At 43.2% G+C, this 17,850-nt stretch overlaps 1 pseudogene; it reads right to left on the bottom strand.

Moving 5' to 3' along the window:
• Positions 1 to 43: 43 nt before the first annotated feature.
• Positions 44 to 3,293, bottom strand: LOC127316258 (cytochrome P450 704C1-like; annotated as a pseudogene).
• Between the last annotated feature and the right edge of the window lie 14,557 nt (positions 3,294 to 17,850).

Here is a 17,850-nt window from a genome sequence, read left to right on the forward strand (position 1 = left end):
AAACATTGTGATATTCATGGACATCTCTCTGGTTTCTGACAGGTCTGTTTCCTCCTATCTTTCGCGAAGTTAAATAATACTATATAAATGGTCTGAGTAATCTGAATGTAATTTCAAGGTCAATTCTTTATCTGGTGGCATTCATTATTACAACTTCTTGTACATATTTCATGCAATATACAAACCAATGTTTACCCTCCACATGGATAAAGGCCTTAATCTCTTTGTGTACCCACGTGAGTTCCAGCTTAGATACGCAAACAAGCTACTATATCCTCTTTTATTGCATGAACCTGAAGAAATTTAGCAGGGTAGCTGCCACGATTTTCATCTGTCTGTATGCAAATTCTTTCCCCAAGCAGATACGAGGGCCCGCCTGATCATCCTCTGAAGGAAAAATGATTTTTTCTTGCTTGTGAGCTTTTGCTTATGACTTGAGATCTGATATTTGCACATGTAATACTTACACTGAAAGCTACGAACTTGTAAGGGCTCTCTTGCTGGAAGACCCCATTCGCTAGCCATCTTTGTGGCCTGAATTCTTCTGCATCCTCACCCCAAAGGTATTTCATCCTCCCCATGGCATACATCATGTAGTTCATTCCATCTCCTTTTATCACTCTATATCCGTTAGGTAGTACATCATCTTCATCTGCCATCTTACCATCCTAAAGTTATGCCACAAATAAATTCTCGTGTAAGTGAGATCTAAATTACATCAAACCATATCTGGAGTTATTTTTGTTGGGCTCTACCCTTAAAAGGAATAGCGTTAGGAGTTATTCCTACCACTGGAACTCCAGGATACAGCCGGAGAGTCTCAGTAATTGCAGCATGAAGGTATTGCATTTTATCAATAGCACCTTGTTTCAATCTTGGAGCAAACATTTCCATGTTATCCTCTTGTGCGCAGTCGACAGATTCTCTGATTTCAAATGTAATCTTGTCCTGCACACTGGGTTCTTGCAGAGCATGTAGAAAAACCATGAAAGCGTATTTCCTGTGGTATCTTTCCCAGCAATCAGGAAACTGAGGACTATGTCACGCAGGTAACGATCATTCATCATCTCAGGGTCCTTCTCGCTCTTCAGTATGAATCTTGATAGTATGTCCTCGCTGACTCTCTGCATGCCTCATAGAAACCGATATAATTAGAAAATATGGAGAAATTTGACATGGTTGGAGGCCAAGATTTCGTATTCCAATACCAAGTTCAAGTTTATGCTCAAGTTTGTTAAGCTGAAAATACCAGCAATTAGAAAACTGCGGTACAACCTACTCATACGCGTACAGATGGAGTTTTGTAGCGTTTACATGATCACTTCCATTCTTCATTTTCTCTTTCTTCTGATGGATCGACTGTATCACAAAGTTGTAAATTATTTTTCGAGAAAACGCAAGAGATTTTGCGTTTCATTTCATTGAACAGGAAGAAGACATCGGGGTACAACCTCTAGAAGGAGGGACACACACACACGACACACACACACACACACACGACCGTCCTCACCAAGCGACAACAACTTGGTAAGGAGGTGCCCTCTACAGACCGCAAAGACAGAGACATTAGGCCTCGCCAAGCCTAGCCTCCAACCAAGAATGGCGAGGCAACAGGGCTCGGGGCAGCAACACCGCCGTTGCAAGAAGCCTCCGGGGACGTTTCATCTCCATGCCTGCCTAGGCCGACGTACCTCACACCCATTGTGCCTAGAGGTCGGCAGGTGAGAGGCAGGGCTTCGGCAGGAACTAGCGTAGAAATGTCGGTGAAGAGCTCGCGTTGGCAGATGTTGCGCTCCATACATCCACCCCATGTGAAAGTTGTCAATTATCTTTATGCTCTTATTGAGTTTCGCTTCTGACCCGATATTAAGATGCCTTTTCAGTTTCCAGAACATATCAACATAACGATAGTAAACAAGAGAATTTGCCTCGTCAAAGGCCTTGCTGAATTCAATGCTAGATTCATCTGATCCAGATAGTGTGTTAAGCTCAAACCCGAATCCCACTTCAAAGATTGAATCCATAGTTGTTCTCATCAAAAGGTCCTGAGGAAATGTTCATTACGAGTCAGTGACTTGATGTGAAATGAAAGGGTAGAGAATTTAGGGCAACTACCAGATTGGTATCTGAACTTTGCAATTGAGCTTCAGTTTTTGGAACAAGCACACTGATTCAAACCCAGACTCTAATTATTTATTATGTTTGTTTTGCTTACTCAGAATCTGACATAGGAATATATCCGAGTTCAAAACTTTTAAATGAAACTATGCTTGTTCTACTTCTCTGCCCATGATAGCTAGATTGAATTTGGTTAACAATTTAGGTATTGGGTATGATTTTCTTGTCTGTTTTGTGATTTAAAGTGTTAAATTGGGCAAGCATATGCAAAACTACTACAGCTAAAAATATGATCTTAATACTGCATGTTTATGGTGGTTCTGTTAGCAGCTGCAGATGAGATCTTTTCTAATAGTTTTGTAGCATTCAGTCTGAAAACATCACTGCTGAAATCACGTAACACTCTAGAACTCGTGGCTTGCTAGCTTCCTCTGGTGTCGCCACTTCTCCCCATCTGTTGCAAAAATTCTATTCCCAAAGAGATCCTTCACGATTTGAATGTTGAAGGCCCCCTGTGAAATAGGATCCAAAATTGTCAGTCATAGACTCTTTTTCTCTTTTACTTTTTGTGCATTGCCATAGTTAATAGATTTACTCTTTTTTGCGAGATTAAAGAAATGATAGTCTGACTAACTTTAATGTAAATTCAGGATTAATGTTCTTCTTGATGACAGTTAATTCAGATGTGCAATGCAATATTATGTTGTACAAACTACTCAAGTTTTGATTTTTGACGATTCTCTGTAGACATCTAAACATCTAACATGCAGAATGAACTATCTATTACCATGTTACCTACAAGGGAAAATATGGTCAACAAGGAAGATCACCTTGCTGTAGTTACTGAAGTTTGTCTTCAGGACATGCTCAATGACGGCTGGGTCAGCGGTTAAAATCTCACTGTGCCCAGGATAGACCAACCTGATGGTGGGGTGCAGGAGTGCATACTTCACATGCTCGTCGAAGATCCTATCGAAATTGTTGAGCTGGCGGAACACGGTCCCAATGAGCGGTGGCCTGTCCTGGGCTCCCTGGGCGAACTCTCTGATGCAGAAGACGGCGAAGGACGTGACAACGGAGACAATGTAGAGGGTGACCGCTAGCAGAGCTATGGTGAAAACCAAAACTAAGAACATCCCTACAGAAGCAGCGAGGGAAGAGAGCTGAGGAGCCATCAGAACTAGCTGCTGCTGCGTGCTGAATATGTTTACCATATCTTCCTTATATATCTGTAATGTATGCAGCCACTATGTTGGTTTCGGTTTGGTCAATGTCCCTGTCTTCTAGACTAGAACAGTGACATGAATGTTTCTATACTTTTGGGTTGTCGGGCTACCCTGGTAGCGCATATATATGAGTATCGCATATGCGCTGATGGGGCGTAGAATACATATATTGTATCTACAAATTTTGAGTTCGGTAAGACTGCTGTTTGAGGATGAAGAGATTGATTGTGTAATGTCTAAGACGATGGGGAAGAATCATACTTACCCACCAAATTCAAGACTGAACCTCCAGTCAAGGAAAACTATTACCCGAAATGGCGGCTATTGTCACTGCCTTACTCTCCAGTTGGGCTCAGGTAACATATTACCTTTTCGAATATACGTTTGTGATGCTCTCCGTCTAATTTTCTACAATAGAAATGCACATCATTGTCGTATCTTCGCAACTAGCTTCCTTGGCTGGCTCCTATGTACCAGCAAATGAGAATATACCTCAGCCGAAGCAGTGACATAGTTGATTCGGTAAGCACGAGTTCAGCAAACGGGATATCACGTAATTTTTTTTTTTTAGAGTACGCGAAAGCGTACCATACTTTTATAGAAGGCAGAATAACATTTACAAGAATACCTTACATGGAACCATGTAAGGATTTAGACTCCCCAAAACTAAAAAGGACTACTCTCTCTAACCATTGTCTAACACTCCTACTCCCTGATCATGCGTTACTCGATACATCCTGAACTCCTCTAGAATGCGTGTGACCAAAACCTCCACCGGGTACTGGCTATGGACATTGCCAAAGCACCAAGCATTCCCTATGGACATTGCCAAAGCACCAAGCATTCCTTAGCTTCCATAGCGCGTGGCCAACAGTGCAGACCAAGCCATCAAACCATCTTTTCTCCTTTGCCCTAAACCTTCCCCTCTCCTTGGTCCACCACTCCGTCAGGGAGCTGTTCTCCTCGGGAATTTGGAAGTGCATCCCTAGTCTCTGACCACACCGCCACCAAACCTCCCTGGCATAAACACACCTGACGAGGATATGCTCAGCCGTGTCCTCCTCCTGCAGGCAGACATAGCAAAGTGATGGCGCATCCTGCAAACCATGCCTCGCACGTCGATCGGACGTCCATATACGATGCTGGGCCGCCAGCCAGACGAAAAGCTTGCTTTTGGGCGTTGCATGGCTCCTCCAAATTGCGTCAGCCAACTCAAATCTGACACCGCCCTGGGTCATCATCTCGTACGCCGAACTCGCCGTATACATACCTGAGCTGCTCCACGGCCATCTGTATACATCGTCAGCACTAGGATCGCGCCGAGTAGAGGATATCGCCAGCCAGAGCCTGACACACTCCCTTGCCCCAAGCGTTGCCACACAACCTTGTATATCCAACATCCAGGCATTCCCACGCATCGCTTGCTCCACCGTTCTAGAGTTCCTAATCCTCGTCTTGACATGTTGCGTGATCCCCGGTGCGAAGTCCTCCGCCGCGCATCCATGAATCCATCTGTCTCTCCAGAAGAGAACCGATCTTCCGGAGCCCGTGTCAATCCTGACCAAACTGTCAAAAGCCTCTCTTGCTTTGTCATCTTTGAGCATCGGCAACCCCTGCCATGGCCTAGTATGGTCAGTTCTCCGGAGCCACTCCCATCTCATCCTTAACGCCAACCCTTGGAGGCGAAGATTCCTTATGCCAAGCCCTCCAAACTCCTTGGGTCTACAGATTTGGTCCCAAGCAACTAGGCATTGTCCGCTGCGGTGACCCAGCATACCACTGCATGTTGTAGTATACAAGTCGTTGATATGATCTTTGCGAAGGGACTTCTTCACAATTTGCCATATCCCTCAGAGTGGTACAACAGAAACATTGCAGGTCATAACACTCCATACTTTATTACAAACATGGTCTTAACAAGTTGGTATTCTCACAGGTCCTATGAGAACACCCTAAGATACTACTTAAGTACGATTACAACTCATAACAAATATAAAGAGCTCAACAACTTATTTAGGTAAGTTCTACGTTGCTCGGCTCTATGATGCTAGGGTATGTCACTACTCCTCCACCTCCGTGTCATCTGGTCCGTAGACTATCCCATAGTCTACGCCTTCTACTCCGCCGGTAAGATCAGGTTCTTCGTAGACCAGCTCGTAACTTCCTTCTGGTGCTCCATCATTGATGGCCTCCACTTCCGGATCACAGTCTAGCAAGGGTGTCGAAAGAAAGTGAGTACAGAGGTACTCAGCAAGTTCTAAAAGAGTAAAAAGGTGTTTGATGCACTAGCTACGACCATTGATCAGGAAATCGCAGGTCAATGCATATTTTGAAATCATTTCTTCAAAAGGTTGCTTTTATTATGAAAACTATGCCCGTCAGTCTTCACAGGTTGACTAGAACTTCGTGGAGTTCCTTTCCTGCCGCGTTCGCAGTTCCCTTCCCGGAACAAGGTGTGACAGCCACAATTTGATACACTCTGCAGAGGTGCGTTACTTTTCCCACAAGAGATCTCACCCTTTTTGCCATCCGCAGGGACTTGCCCCCGTTCACACTTCCTTTGGTGTGAGGCCAGGTATAAAGATCCAAGCCCACACCGCCTTCTCCGCGACTGCAAACCCACCCTTTTGTCCAACCGTACACCTCCAGTAGACTTCCCCCGATAATACGGCTTTACTCATGGTGTACTCCGGACAATCCCTCATAGATCGTAGAGCTTATCATCACTAATGGATGGGGATTTAAAAGGCTATCCCAACCTATTGCGGCAGTGCCTCCAGCACCCCACCGGCTCTCCGATCCGTTGGCGTGCAGAAGGGAAAAGATACGGCTGGCTTCCCCAGAGCCATTATAGATCTCATGGTCAACGCGGTTTGTACGGCGCTAGAATCACTGGACAGCATTGGTAATTAATCCTAGGGTGATATAACCCATTGCAATGGAACCTCCACCATATCAACACATACCATGGTTCCATTGCCAGCCACATAGTCATATTCATAATTGTAAAGTAACATTTCATTTGCGATGCAGGAATGATAAGTATATAGATTTGCATTAAAGTAGTAGAAAATACTCAAGTTGACATGAGCAAGGGTGAACTTGCATGTGGACTGCGAGATAGTGCAGTTGATGGAACCTGGACCTCGGGTTCTGTAAGAAGCATCATTGTCCGGTAAGGACAATGTTATAAAATCCAAATAATGCAATCATGGATGTATTATTTTATGTTAAATCCCTTTACCCCGCTGAATTATATCAATTTAGGGTTGCGTTTAAGATTTATGTCTTTGACAGTAATTTACAATTGATTTAAAAGTATAAACCATTTCAATTCACACAAAGTACAACAATTCAAAGTAAAACTATTTACTTGGTGATTCCTTTAATCATTTCAAAAATAATTGAAAATTATAGAGTTACCTCTATAGTTTTTGGAAATAAAAGGAGTATAGTATTTTTCTGGGAAAAATACCCTTTTCAATAGAAATGACTTGGAATATTAGAATTTCATTTTGAAATGCTTGAAAATAAGTATTTGAACTTATTTGAGGTTTTTCCTTGAATTTTAAATACAAGGAAATAATAATTTTAAATTCCAAGTTATTATTTAAATTCTTAAAATTCATAATTTTGAATTTGTTTCATAAATTCCATTTCATATTTTATTCTGGTTAAGATTTATTTTTCATTCATTAATCCAATTTTTAATGGATTTTTAGAGTTGTATTTGATTTATCAAAATTTGGTAAAGTTCTGGCCTTTTATTAAATGTTAAAAGACCAAAATACCCCCCTGGACCCATATTGGGCCCAGCCCAATAACCTAAACCCAGGGATGGCCCAATAAGGCTAATCCCCTTTTGGGTTCGGTGGCGCCGAAGCGGCCCACCTCACTCTCACTCACTCGGCCCTCTCACTCGCTTGACCTAACCCTAATCTCTCTCGCGACGCGCTGGCGATGGCGTCGCCGCCATGGCCGCCGCCGAGCTCCGGCCATCGCCGTGCTTCCCTGACCTCGCCACCTACCTGATCTGGACCGCCGCGAGACGATCTATCGATCTGTCCGCGTGGTTTCCTCGATTGCTTCATCTCCTGGCGAATCGCCTCCTCTCTGGATCTCGTGGAAAATCGCCTTGAGCGATTGGGTGATCTCCGACGAGCTCTCGCCATCGACGTGTGCGTCTCTGAGACCGACCTGGCGCGGGTGCTGCTTGCAGTACCTGTGCCGTCGTCTCCGTGCCGTGCTGCTGTGGTGGTGTTCGTCGGCGTAACGCCGGCGCCTTCCCGGTTTTGCGTGCTATGGCCGCGCGAGCACTGCCTCGCCATGCCATAGCCTCTGCCACCAGGCGCGTGTAAGTTGCCCTGCTCCTTCTCCTTCTCTTACCTGTGCGCCTCTCCAAGCTACTGTGCTTCTTCTTCCTTATGCTCTGTTGCTTTCTGGTGATCCTGTGATCACACGTAACTCGCTATGGTTACTTAATCCTCCTATGCTTCCCTTTGCCGCAAGCTCATGGCCCAATCACCGGTTCGGTATCGCCGTTGTTGCCTTGCTTGTTGTACATGCTCTGTTTGCTTATCTGTTGCTCCTAGCCTGCTTTAATCTAGCTATGCTCTGTTGTGCTTGCTTATGAGCTTGCTATGCCATGCAGTACTTGCTTATGGGCTTGCTTGTGCTTACTGGCATGTTACACTTGCTTGTCTAGGTGTGCTGTGGTTCATCAGTGACACTTGTGAGTGCCAGTGGTGCTTGGGAAATGCTTATGTGCTTCCTATGCAAGCCAATGATCTATTGGATCATTCCTTGCTTGTTGGCTAACCTCTCTGTGTAACTTGGCTTGCTATAATTGATCCATTTGATCAATTCAATTATCAGTGATAGCTTACTGGTTAATACTGTGACTAAATGATTCAATTATCTTGTGATGCTGATGCTCAAGCATCACTATGATGTTGCTTACTTGTCTTTGTTGCCCATCTTAGCTATCTAGACTTGCTCTAGTGGCTATGGATTAAACCGTGTTGCTTAACAAAGATGCTACTATCAATGCTTAGCATGGATCTGTGATAAATTCATGCTTGTATTACTTAAATTATGATGAACTGCTTATGCAGTGATGATTAAATTACTTGTTTGTATCTGAAGTTGCTGTGCATGATTCTTTTATAAGCAATTAGAGTCTGAATCCATTTCTGGATAGTGATGCTTTGTATTTGGCTTGGCCTTGGGATGGTTCTAAGTGTGCTGTGACCTCAGTAGCCTTGCTACTGACTGGTTGCTCACATGGTTGGTTGGATCTTGTTGGCTACTCATCTTTGCTTGCATATTTGGGGATCATAATAAATATGAATGCCAATATGCTTGCCTGTGAAGAAATCTAGGGTTTACTGATGGTTGCATGCTTAGGATTTTCTGTGTAGTCTTGGTTAGCTGCTAAACCTTGCAATACATCTACTGGTGCTATCTGTGCATGAGATCTTGCTAGTGTGTGCATCTGTGCATGATTTCTAGCTTCTGTGCACAAGATCTGTATCTGGATGGTTTCTATCTTAGTAGCTTCTAGACTGACAGTGATCCTTGGTGAAACCAAGTGATGATCTACCTTTTTGAGCATCTGCTCATCCCATGCTTATTTCATGCATATGTGATGGATCAGATCCATTGGATCTGTCCAGGTATTTGGTATACCTTGTTCCAGCTCCTAGAAAGAAATGTTTTGTTGATGCAGACTTGGGTTTGTGTCACAGCCATTCACCTCCAGGTCTTGGATGATCTTCTCAGGTCACCATGATTTCTGGTGGTTGAGTGGTTGTGTGTGTTGGTTCTGTTCTTGAGCAAGAACTGGATGAACTATGTTGTGCTACCTTCACCTTACCTTGTGAATCCTTATCTGGTCGACTGGTTACTGTTTCTAGGGTTTGTGCCCCTTTTATATGAACTCTGCTTCTGTTCTTGCAATGACACACAAGCCTGGCTTGCTTTGGTGACTAAGCTTGTGCATTGCCTTGTTGTTGCCTACCCAGCACACATGAGCTGTGTGCTCTCATATGCTGAAACTTGAGCCCCTGGTGGTGCTCAGGTTTGGTCTGCTGTTGCCCTTATCTTGTGCTGTCCTTGGGTTTGGACAAGCACAAGTGTGCATGACACTTGGTTCTGTCCAAACTGAATTCTTTGGCTAACACTAACATTCTGGCTAGTGTTGGTGTTTTATTTTGCAGGTTTTTGAAGATGAACATGACCAGAAGATATTCTCCAAGTCCTTTAGTCTAGGTTTTAGTTTAGGAACAATATTGTAATCTTCATTTTCATTTCTGTTTATTATTCATCAATTCTTGTATCAAGAATATTGTAAAGACAATGTAATCTGTGTTGTGATATCAATAAAGCTCAAATTTTACTTATGAGCTTTTGATTTGTGTAATGTTTATATTCTGGAATAAATGTTGTATTTATTATTCACTTTGAAATTCAAAGTTATTTGAATTCATAATTTGTTTTTGAATTGTGATTTCAATGTCCATATTCATTTATACTTAATGTTTGATATTCCAAATGCATTTTACTTGTTAAATGAAATCAATACCCAAATTAACAAGATACAAAAGAGATCATGTCGAAATTTCCCTAACTCACATTGCCTAACCCTAAGTGCAAAATGAGAGAGAACCTCGATCCCTCTTAGGTTTAGTTGCAATAAGGCGCGAAAATTTCCCCCGTTTTGCGATGAAATGCACATCCCATTTCTAAATCTACCCTTCGTTGTTCCTATGTTCTGGGTTATTACAGCCTCTCCCCCTTAACAGAAACTTCGTCCCGAAGTTAAGATTGGTACCTGAACATCTCGGGGTAAGACTTCCTTAATTCTTCTTCCGTCTCCCAAGTTGCTTCTCGCTCAGGATGATGTTGCCATTGCACTTTACAGTATTTGATTGCCCTGTTTCTTAACTTCTTCCACTGTACTTCTAAGATCTTTTCCGGTCTTTCCACATAAGTTAGGTCAGATTGCAATTCTATTTCTTCATATGTTATGGGATCATCTGGTGCCTTTAAACACTTTCTGAGTTGTGAAACATGAAACACATTATGAACTTGACTTAGTTGTGCCGGTAACTCCAACTCAAAAGCTGTTCCTCGATTCTGACTGAGTATCTTAAATGGCCCAATATATCGAGGACTTAACTTTCCTTTCACTCCGAACCTCTTAAATCCTTTCATTGGGCTAACCTTCAGATAAACCATGTCTCCCACTTTCGGTTCCCAATCTCTTCTCTTTAAGTCGGCGTAACTCTTCTGACGACTCTGAGCTATTTTGAGTCTATCCCGGATCACCTCGATGACGTCTTGTCTCTCCTTGATGTAGTCCGGTGTAAACTCCTTGTTTTCTCCGGTTTCAAACCAACAAATTGGTGATCGACACTTTCTTCCGTACAATGCTTCGTACGGTGCCATCTGGATGCTACTCTGATAACTGTTGTTATATGAGAACTCCGCTAGAGGTAAATGGTCCTCCCATGAGCCTCCAAAGTTCAGAGCACAGGCTTTAAGCATATCCTCAAGTATCTGATTGGTTCTTTCGGTTTGTCCTCCGGTTTGTGGATGATATGCTGTACTGAAATCCAATTTGGATCCCAAAGCTTCTTGTAGTCGTTTCCAGAATGCTGATGTGAAAATTGAACCTCTATCTGAGACTATCTTCTTTGGTACTCCATGCTTACTCACAATTTCCTTCACATATATATCCACAAGCTTTTCTGCAGTATCTTTTGTGTTTACGGCTATGAAATGAGCACTCTTGGTAAGTCTGTCCACTATTACCCATATCATATCCTTCTTCTTACTAGTCATTGGTAGACCAGTAACAAAATCCATTCCGATTTCATCCCATTTCCATTCCGGTATCTCTAGTGGTTTGAGTAATCCCGCAGGACTCTGATGCTCTGCCTTCACTCGTTGACATGTATGACATTCCGAGACATATTGTGCTATTTCTCTTTTCATGTTGTTCCACCAGAACATCTCCTTCAAATCCATATACATCTTAGTACTTCCCGGATGTATTGAATAAGGGGTTTCATGTGCTTCCTTTAATATGATTGACTTCACTTCTGGATCATCTGGTACACAGATCCTTTTCTGAAAGTATAATGAATCAAAATCCCCTAGATGGAATTCCGATGGTCTTCCTTCACCAATTCTTTTGATTTCCTCTTGTATGAACAAATCATCAACTTGCTTTCGGATGATCTCATATTTCAAATCTGAATACATCTCATCCATAATCCTCATGGTTGCTATACTTCCCTTATCATCACCTTGAATAAATAAAATCTGAGCCTCCTCTAGCTCTTTCCGAAGTTCCTTTGGAATCTCCCATTCCGTAGGTTGATTTTCCGTACTCTTCCTACTTAGGGCATCTGCTACTACATTGGCCTTGCCTGGTGTATAGTTGATCTTAAGGTCGTAATCCTTAATTAACTCTAACCATCTCTTCTGTCTCATGTTTAATTCTTTCTGGGTGAAGAAATATTTCAAACTTTTGTGATCGGTGTATAACTCACACTTGGATCCATATAGAAATTGTCTCCAACTCTTCAAAGCATACACAACTGCCGCTAACTCGAGATCATGTACTGGGTAGTTGTGTTCATGTGGTTTCAACTGTCTTGATCCATAAGCTATTACCTTCCGATCTTGCATAAGAACACATCCAAGTCCATTCTTGGAAGCATCACAATACACCGTGTAATCCTTTCCGTGTTCAGGCTGCTAATACCGGTGCTGTGGTTAACTTATCTTTGAGTGTTTGGAAGCTGGCTTCACACTCATCAGTCCACACAAATGGAGTATTTTTCTTGAGTAACTTGGTCATTGGTCCTACAATCTTCGAAAATCCCTCTATGAATCTCCGATAATAGCCTGCCATACCAAGAAATCCTCGTATCTCCTTAGCATTTTTAGGTGATTTCCATTCCAATACGGACTGAACCTTGCTTGGATTCACCGCTATGCCTTCCTTGGTTATAACATGTCCAAGAAATTCAACACTATCTAACCAAAATTTGCACTTGCTAAACTTCGCATATAGCTGATGTTCCCTCAAAGTTTGCAGAACTATCTTCAAATGCTTGGCATGTTCTTCTTTATCTTTGGAATAGATTAGAATATCATCTATGAACACTATCACAAACTTGTCCAAGTACTTCATGAATATCTTGTTCATCAAATTCATGAAAATTGCTGGTGCATTTGTTAGTCCAAATGGTACAACCAAGTATTCATGGTGTCCATACCTTGATACGAACGCTGTTTTTGGTACATCCTCCTTCTTGATCTTGATTTGATGGTATCCTGACCTTAAATCTATCTTTGAGAAGACTCCCGCTCCTTGAACTTGATCAAAAAGGTCTTGAATTCTAGGTAAAGGATACTTGTTCTTGATAGTGACATTGTTCAAATTTCTGTAATCTCCACACATCCTCTTTCCTCCATCTCTTTTATCCACAAAAATAACTGGTGTACCCCATGGTGACACACTTTCTTGAATGAATCCCTTCTGTTCTAACTCATCAATCTGAGCTTTCAGTTCCACTAATTCCTTTGGCCCCATCTTATATGGTGGTTGTGCTATTGGTCTTGTGCACGGAATCAGATCGATTGTGAATTCTATCTCTCTATCGGGTGGCATTCCCGGTAGTTCCTTAGGAAATACATCCTTAAACTCATTCACTACAGGAATATCTTCAATTCTCACTTCCTTCAGGCTATTTAGTTCCAATCCGATCTCCAACTCACTGTACTTATCTCCTTGGAACACTATTCGACCTCCGATGGAGTTGCGAAGTGATACTGTTTCGTCTCCACAGTTAATCACCGCTCCATTTTCTGTCAACCAATCCATCCCTAGGATGACTGATATGTCCTTCATGGGTATGATGAATAGGTCCGCGAAATACACACGGTCACATATGGTTAGGACTTGTGCTTCTTTCACGTGGGTTACTAAGATCGTTCCCCCCGCGGATAGAACAGTTATAGGGGTTTCTAACTTAGAACATCTAAGCCCGAACTTTTCCACAAACTCCAATGCAAGAAATGATGTGGTTGCTCCAAAGATCAAATAATACTTTGCCAGGATGAGTAAGAATGCTTAGCGTACCTAAGACTGTTTGGTCCGACTCTTCCGCTTGTTCCAAAGATGTGCAATTCAGCTTTCCATAAGGCTTTCCCCTCTTATTGTTGTTGTTGTTGTAGTTGCGGTTGCTGTTGTTGTTGTTGTTGTTGCGGTTGTTGTTGTTGTTTCCACCTCGTCCTCCAGAGCTCTGTCCGCTCCAAGACGCCTTGTTTGGACACTCCGGCTTGATGTGTCCTTCCTTCCCACAACCATAACAGATGATTCTGGGTTTCTGACAATCCTTCTGCAAATGACCTCTCAGGCCACAATTGTTGCAGATGATCTGGTTAATTGGATTCGACTCGACCTCCCGGTTGTATTGATTACCAGTAGTAGGTCGGTATCGGGGTTTGAAACTCCGATCAGGTGTTGGTTTACTGATTGGGTACTTCCTTGGCTCTATACGAGCCCTCTTCCTTCTATCCTCTTGGACTTGCCGGTAATCATCCTCGAAAGTGATTGCCGAGTCAATTAGTTCCTGGAATTCGGCAGTCCGTGCCAACCTTAGTTGCATCTTCATGTATGGATTCATGCCTTTCATGAACCGCTTCTTCCGCTTCTCCTCTGTATCTACATCCTCAGGTGCATACCTGGATAACCTCTTGAAATCCCGAACATACTGCATGATGGGTGCAGTATTCTGTCTTAGTTCTTCAAACTCCCTCTTCTTCAGCTCCACCACGCTATCCGGAACATGAGCATCCCGGAACTTCTTCTTGAACTCCTCCCAGGTGAACACCTTATCGGGGAGGGTGTCTTGCTACAAGGTTCTCCCACCATGACGCTGCTGGTCCTGACAACAGATAAGTGGTATATCTGATCTTCTCCTCATCGTTGCAACCAACGGTCTTCAGCTTCCTTTCCGTATCCATAAGCCAATCTTCAGCGTCCATTGGTTCTGGAGCTGATGTAAATGGTAGTGGTCTTGCATTTTGGAAGTCTGATAGAGTTACTCCCTTGCCTTCATTACCCCTATCATTGATGACGTGGGTAAAGAAATCTTGCATGTTCTTGCTCTGGCTTTCCTGGTAACGCCTCCTATCTTCCTCCATTGACCTCATATACTGTTGGAAGTCCGGGGTGCATCATTGGGTGTGGTGGTGGTGCGTTCTCTGCTCTAGCTGCTGCATCTGCCTCCTCTTTCTCTCTTGCTTCCCGCTCTCTGCGAGCCTCTTCGGTTTCTACTAACGCCATTTCCCCCTAGTCCTGTAACAAAGAGCGATTACTCATAATTACATCATGCAAATGCTTTCTGAGCTCAACTCAATGCCCAGAACTAGTCACACAATGAAATCAAGAAGCAAATACAAAACAAACATTTATTATGCATATACTTTGTATAATACATAACACACTCACAAACTTATATTACATGTGGTACATATAAACCACTTATTTGGCTCAAAGCCCAAGCCAACCGGAATTTAAAATACGCTCTAATACAATACCACCTAGATTACTTTATTCTTCCTCGGAGCTCTACTCCTCATCATCATAGCTCGCCTCCGCGTACATTCCGGGGTCCATCCGGTACTGATCTGTCCTCCGAACACCGTCCGGAATGAAGGTTCTTCCCGTAGGTATGTAGTCTGAATCGGACGAAGTGCCGAGACAGAGATCTGTCATGCCAAAGTAACTAGATAAAGACTCATACATATCCCCAGTGGAATACAGCTCATCTTCTCCTGTCATCCATGGAGGATTCCTATTCACTTGACCCCTCATCTTCTTCTTCTTTTTCTTTGTTCCAGAACTCTCACCTACGACGTACTGGGATGTTTTGGGTAACCCCATCTCCAAATCTAAAGAAATGGAGTTGGTGTCTTTCTCTTTCTGCCCATAGCTTTGGTTAACATTCTGGTTAACCGCGCCTCCTTCATCCTCTGACTCACAAGTGATGGGTTCTCCTTCATCTCCAAATGGTTCCCCGAAACGCCAACCGCCGAATTCTCGATTGGTGACTCCGAGCGATTTAGGTTCCTGGAATCATCTCCCCATATCCGTACTCATATGATGCCGACACATGTGGATAATGTGGAACAAAGTTGGGTGTGAGTGGATCTTTATGGGATAACTGGTCACTCAAATCTACATAGCTGTCTAGGCTAAAGAAAGGTGTAGTATGTTGTGGTTGTGCCCTCAAATCACGCATCCGAGTTTGGACTTTATCAGGGTCCGTGAACTCAGCTAGCATGTGGTCGATCTCACCTCTCATCTTCATGTGTAAAAGGTACATCGTGGTCAATAAAGACTTACAAACTATCCATGTCTTGTGCTGCAGCCTTCAGGACTCTGTGTGCTAACACCAAATGATTCAGAGTGGGATCCTCATCTTCCTCGGCATGAGGTATATGAGAAAACTACGAACATAGTAGTTCTACTGACTTGTGCTGCCTTATCTCAAGGATTGCCTTGAATAGGCCCATATGGTAGGCTGTGGTGATAGTTTTGGCTTCTCCGTATGGCATTATACGACTCATCAGCAGTTTTTCTGGTAGTTGGACCGATACTCTGCACTTGGCTAGGATTTCCCCATCATAGTAGGTATACTTGATAACAGGTATCCGTGGATCACAATGAAGTTCCTTCAGCATCCCACATAGGAGAGCTGTTATTGGTCCATCATAATCACCGAGCCATCCCTCAACCTTCCTCAAAGTCCTCTTAGGAAAAGTGTTCGCCATTATGGCTGTATACAAAAGCAGAATATTAGTAGTGATAATGCATCATAATAGCTATAATAAAGAATTATCGCACTAAAATATATGGTTTTGCTATTCTCAAGTGAATAATCACCATATTTCTAGAGAATCCTTTACTATTTCTACTAGACTCCTACAGGTTTCTTCCCTATACTAGGTTTTTCCAACCTAAGGTCGCAACATTTGCTCTGATACCAGCTGCGGTGACCCAGCATACCACTGCATGTTGTAGTATACAAGTCGTTGATATGATCTTTGCGAAGGGACTTCTTCAAAATTTGCCATATCCCTCAGAGTGGTACAACAGAAACATTGCAGGTCATAACACTCCATACTTTATTACAAACATGGTCTTAACAAGTTGGTATTCTCACAGGTCCTATGAGAACACCCTAAGATACTACTTAAGTACGATTACAACTCATAACAAATATAAAGAGCTCAACAACTTATTTAGGTAAGTTCTACGTTGCTCGGCTCTATGATGCTAGGGTATGTCACTACTCCTCCACCTCCGTGTCATCTGGTCCGTAGACTATCCCATAGTCTACGCCTTCTACTCCGCCGGTAAGATCAGGTTCTTCGTAGACCAGCTCGTAACTTCCTTCTGGTGCTCCATCATTGATGGCCTCCACTTCCGGATCACAGTCTAGCAAGGGTGTCAAAAGAAAGTGAGTACAGAGGTACTCAGCAAGTTCTAAAAGAGTAAAAAGGTGTTTGATGCACTAGCTACGACCATTGATCAGGAAATCGCAGGTCAATGCATGTTTTGAAATCATTTCTTCAAAAGGTTGCTTTTATTATGAAAACTATGCCCGTCAGTCTTCACAGGTTGACTAGAACTTCGTGGAGTTCCTTTCCTGCCGCGTTCGCAGTTCCCTTCCCGGAACAAGGTGTGACAGCCACAATTTGATACACTCTGCAGAGGTGCGTTACTTTTCCCACAAGAGATCTCACCCTTTTTGCCATCCGCAGGGACTTGCCCCCGTTCACACTTCCTTTGGTGTGAGGCCAGGTATAAAGATCCAAGCCCACACCGCCTTCTCCACGACTGCAAACCCACCCTTTTGTCCAACCGTACACCTCCAGTAGACTTCCCCCGATAATACGGCTTTACTCATGGTGTACTCCGGACAATCCCTCATAGATCGTAGAGCTTATCATCACTAATGGATGGGGATTTAAAAGGCTATCCCAACCTATTGCGGCAGTGCCTCCAGCACCCCACCGGCTCTCCGATCCGTTGGCGTGCAGAAGGGAAAAGATACGGCTGGCTTCCCCAGAGCCATTATAGATCTCATGGTCAACGCGGTTTGTACGGCGCTAGAATCACTGGACGGCATTGGTAATTAATCCTAGGGTGATATAACCCATTGCAATGGAACCTCCACCATATCAACACATACCATGGTTCCATTGCCAGCCACATAGTCATATTCATAGTTGTAAAGTAACATTTCATTTGCGATGCAGGAATGATAAGTATATAGATTTGCATTAAAGTAGTAGAAAATACTCAAGTTGACATGAGCAAGGGTGAACTTGCACGTGGACTCGCGAGATAGTGCGGTTCAATGCGCTTGATGGAACCTGGACCTCGGGTTCTGTAAGAAGCATCATTGTCCGGTAAGGA

This window comes from Lolium perenne, chromosome 7 (assembly GCF_019359855.2).
Source record: "Lolium perenne isolate Kyuss_39 chromosome 7, Kyuss_2.0, whole genome shotgun sequence".
Classification (NCBI taxonomy): domain Eukaryota; kingdom Viridiplantae; phylum Streptophyta; class Magnoliopsida; order Poales; family Poaceae; genus Lolium; species Lolium perenne.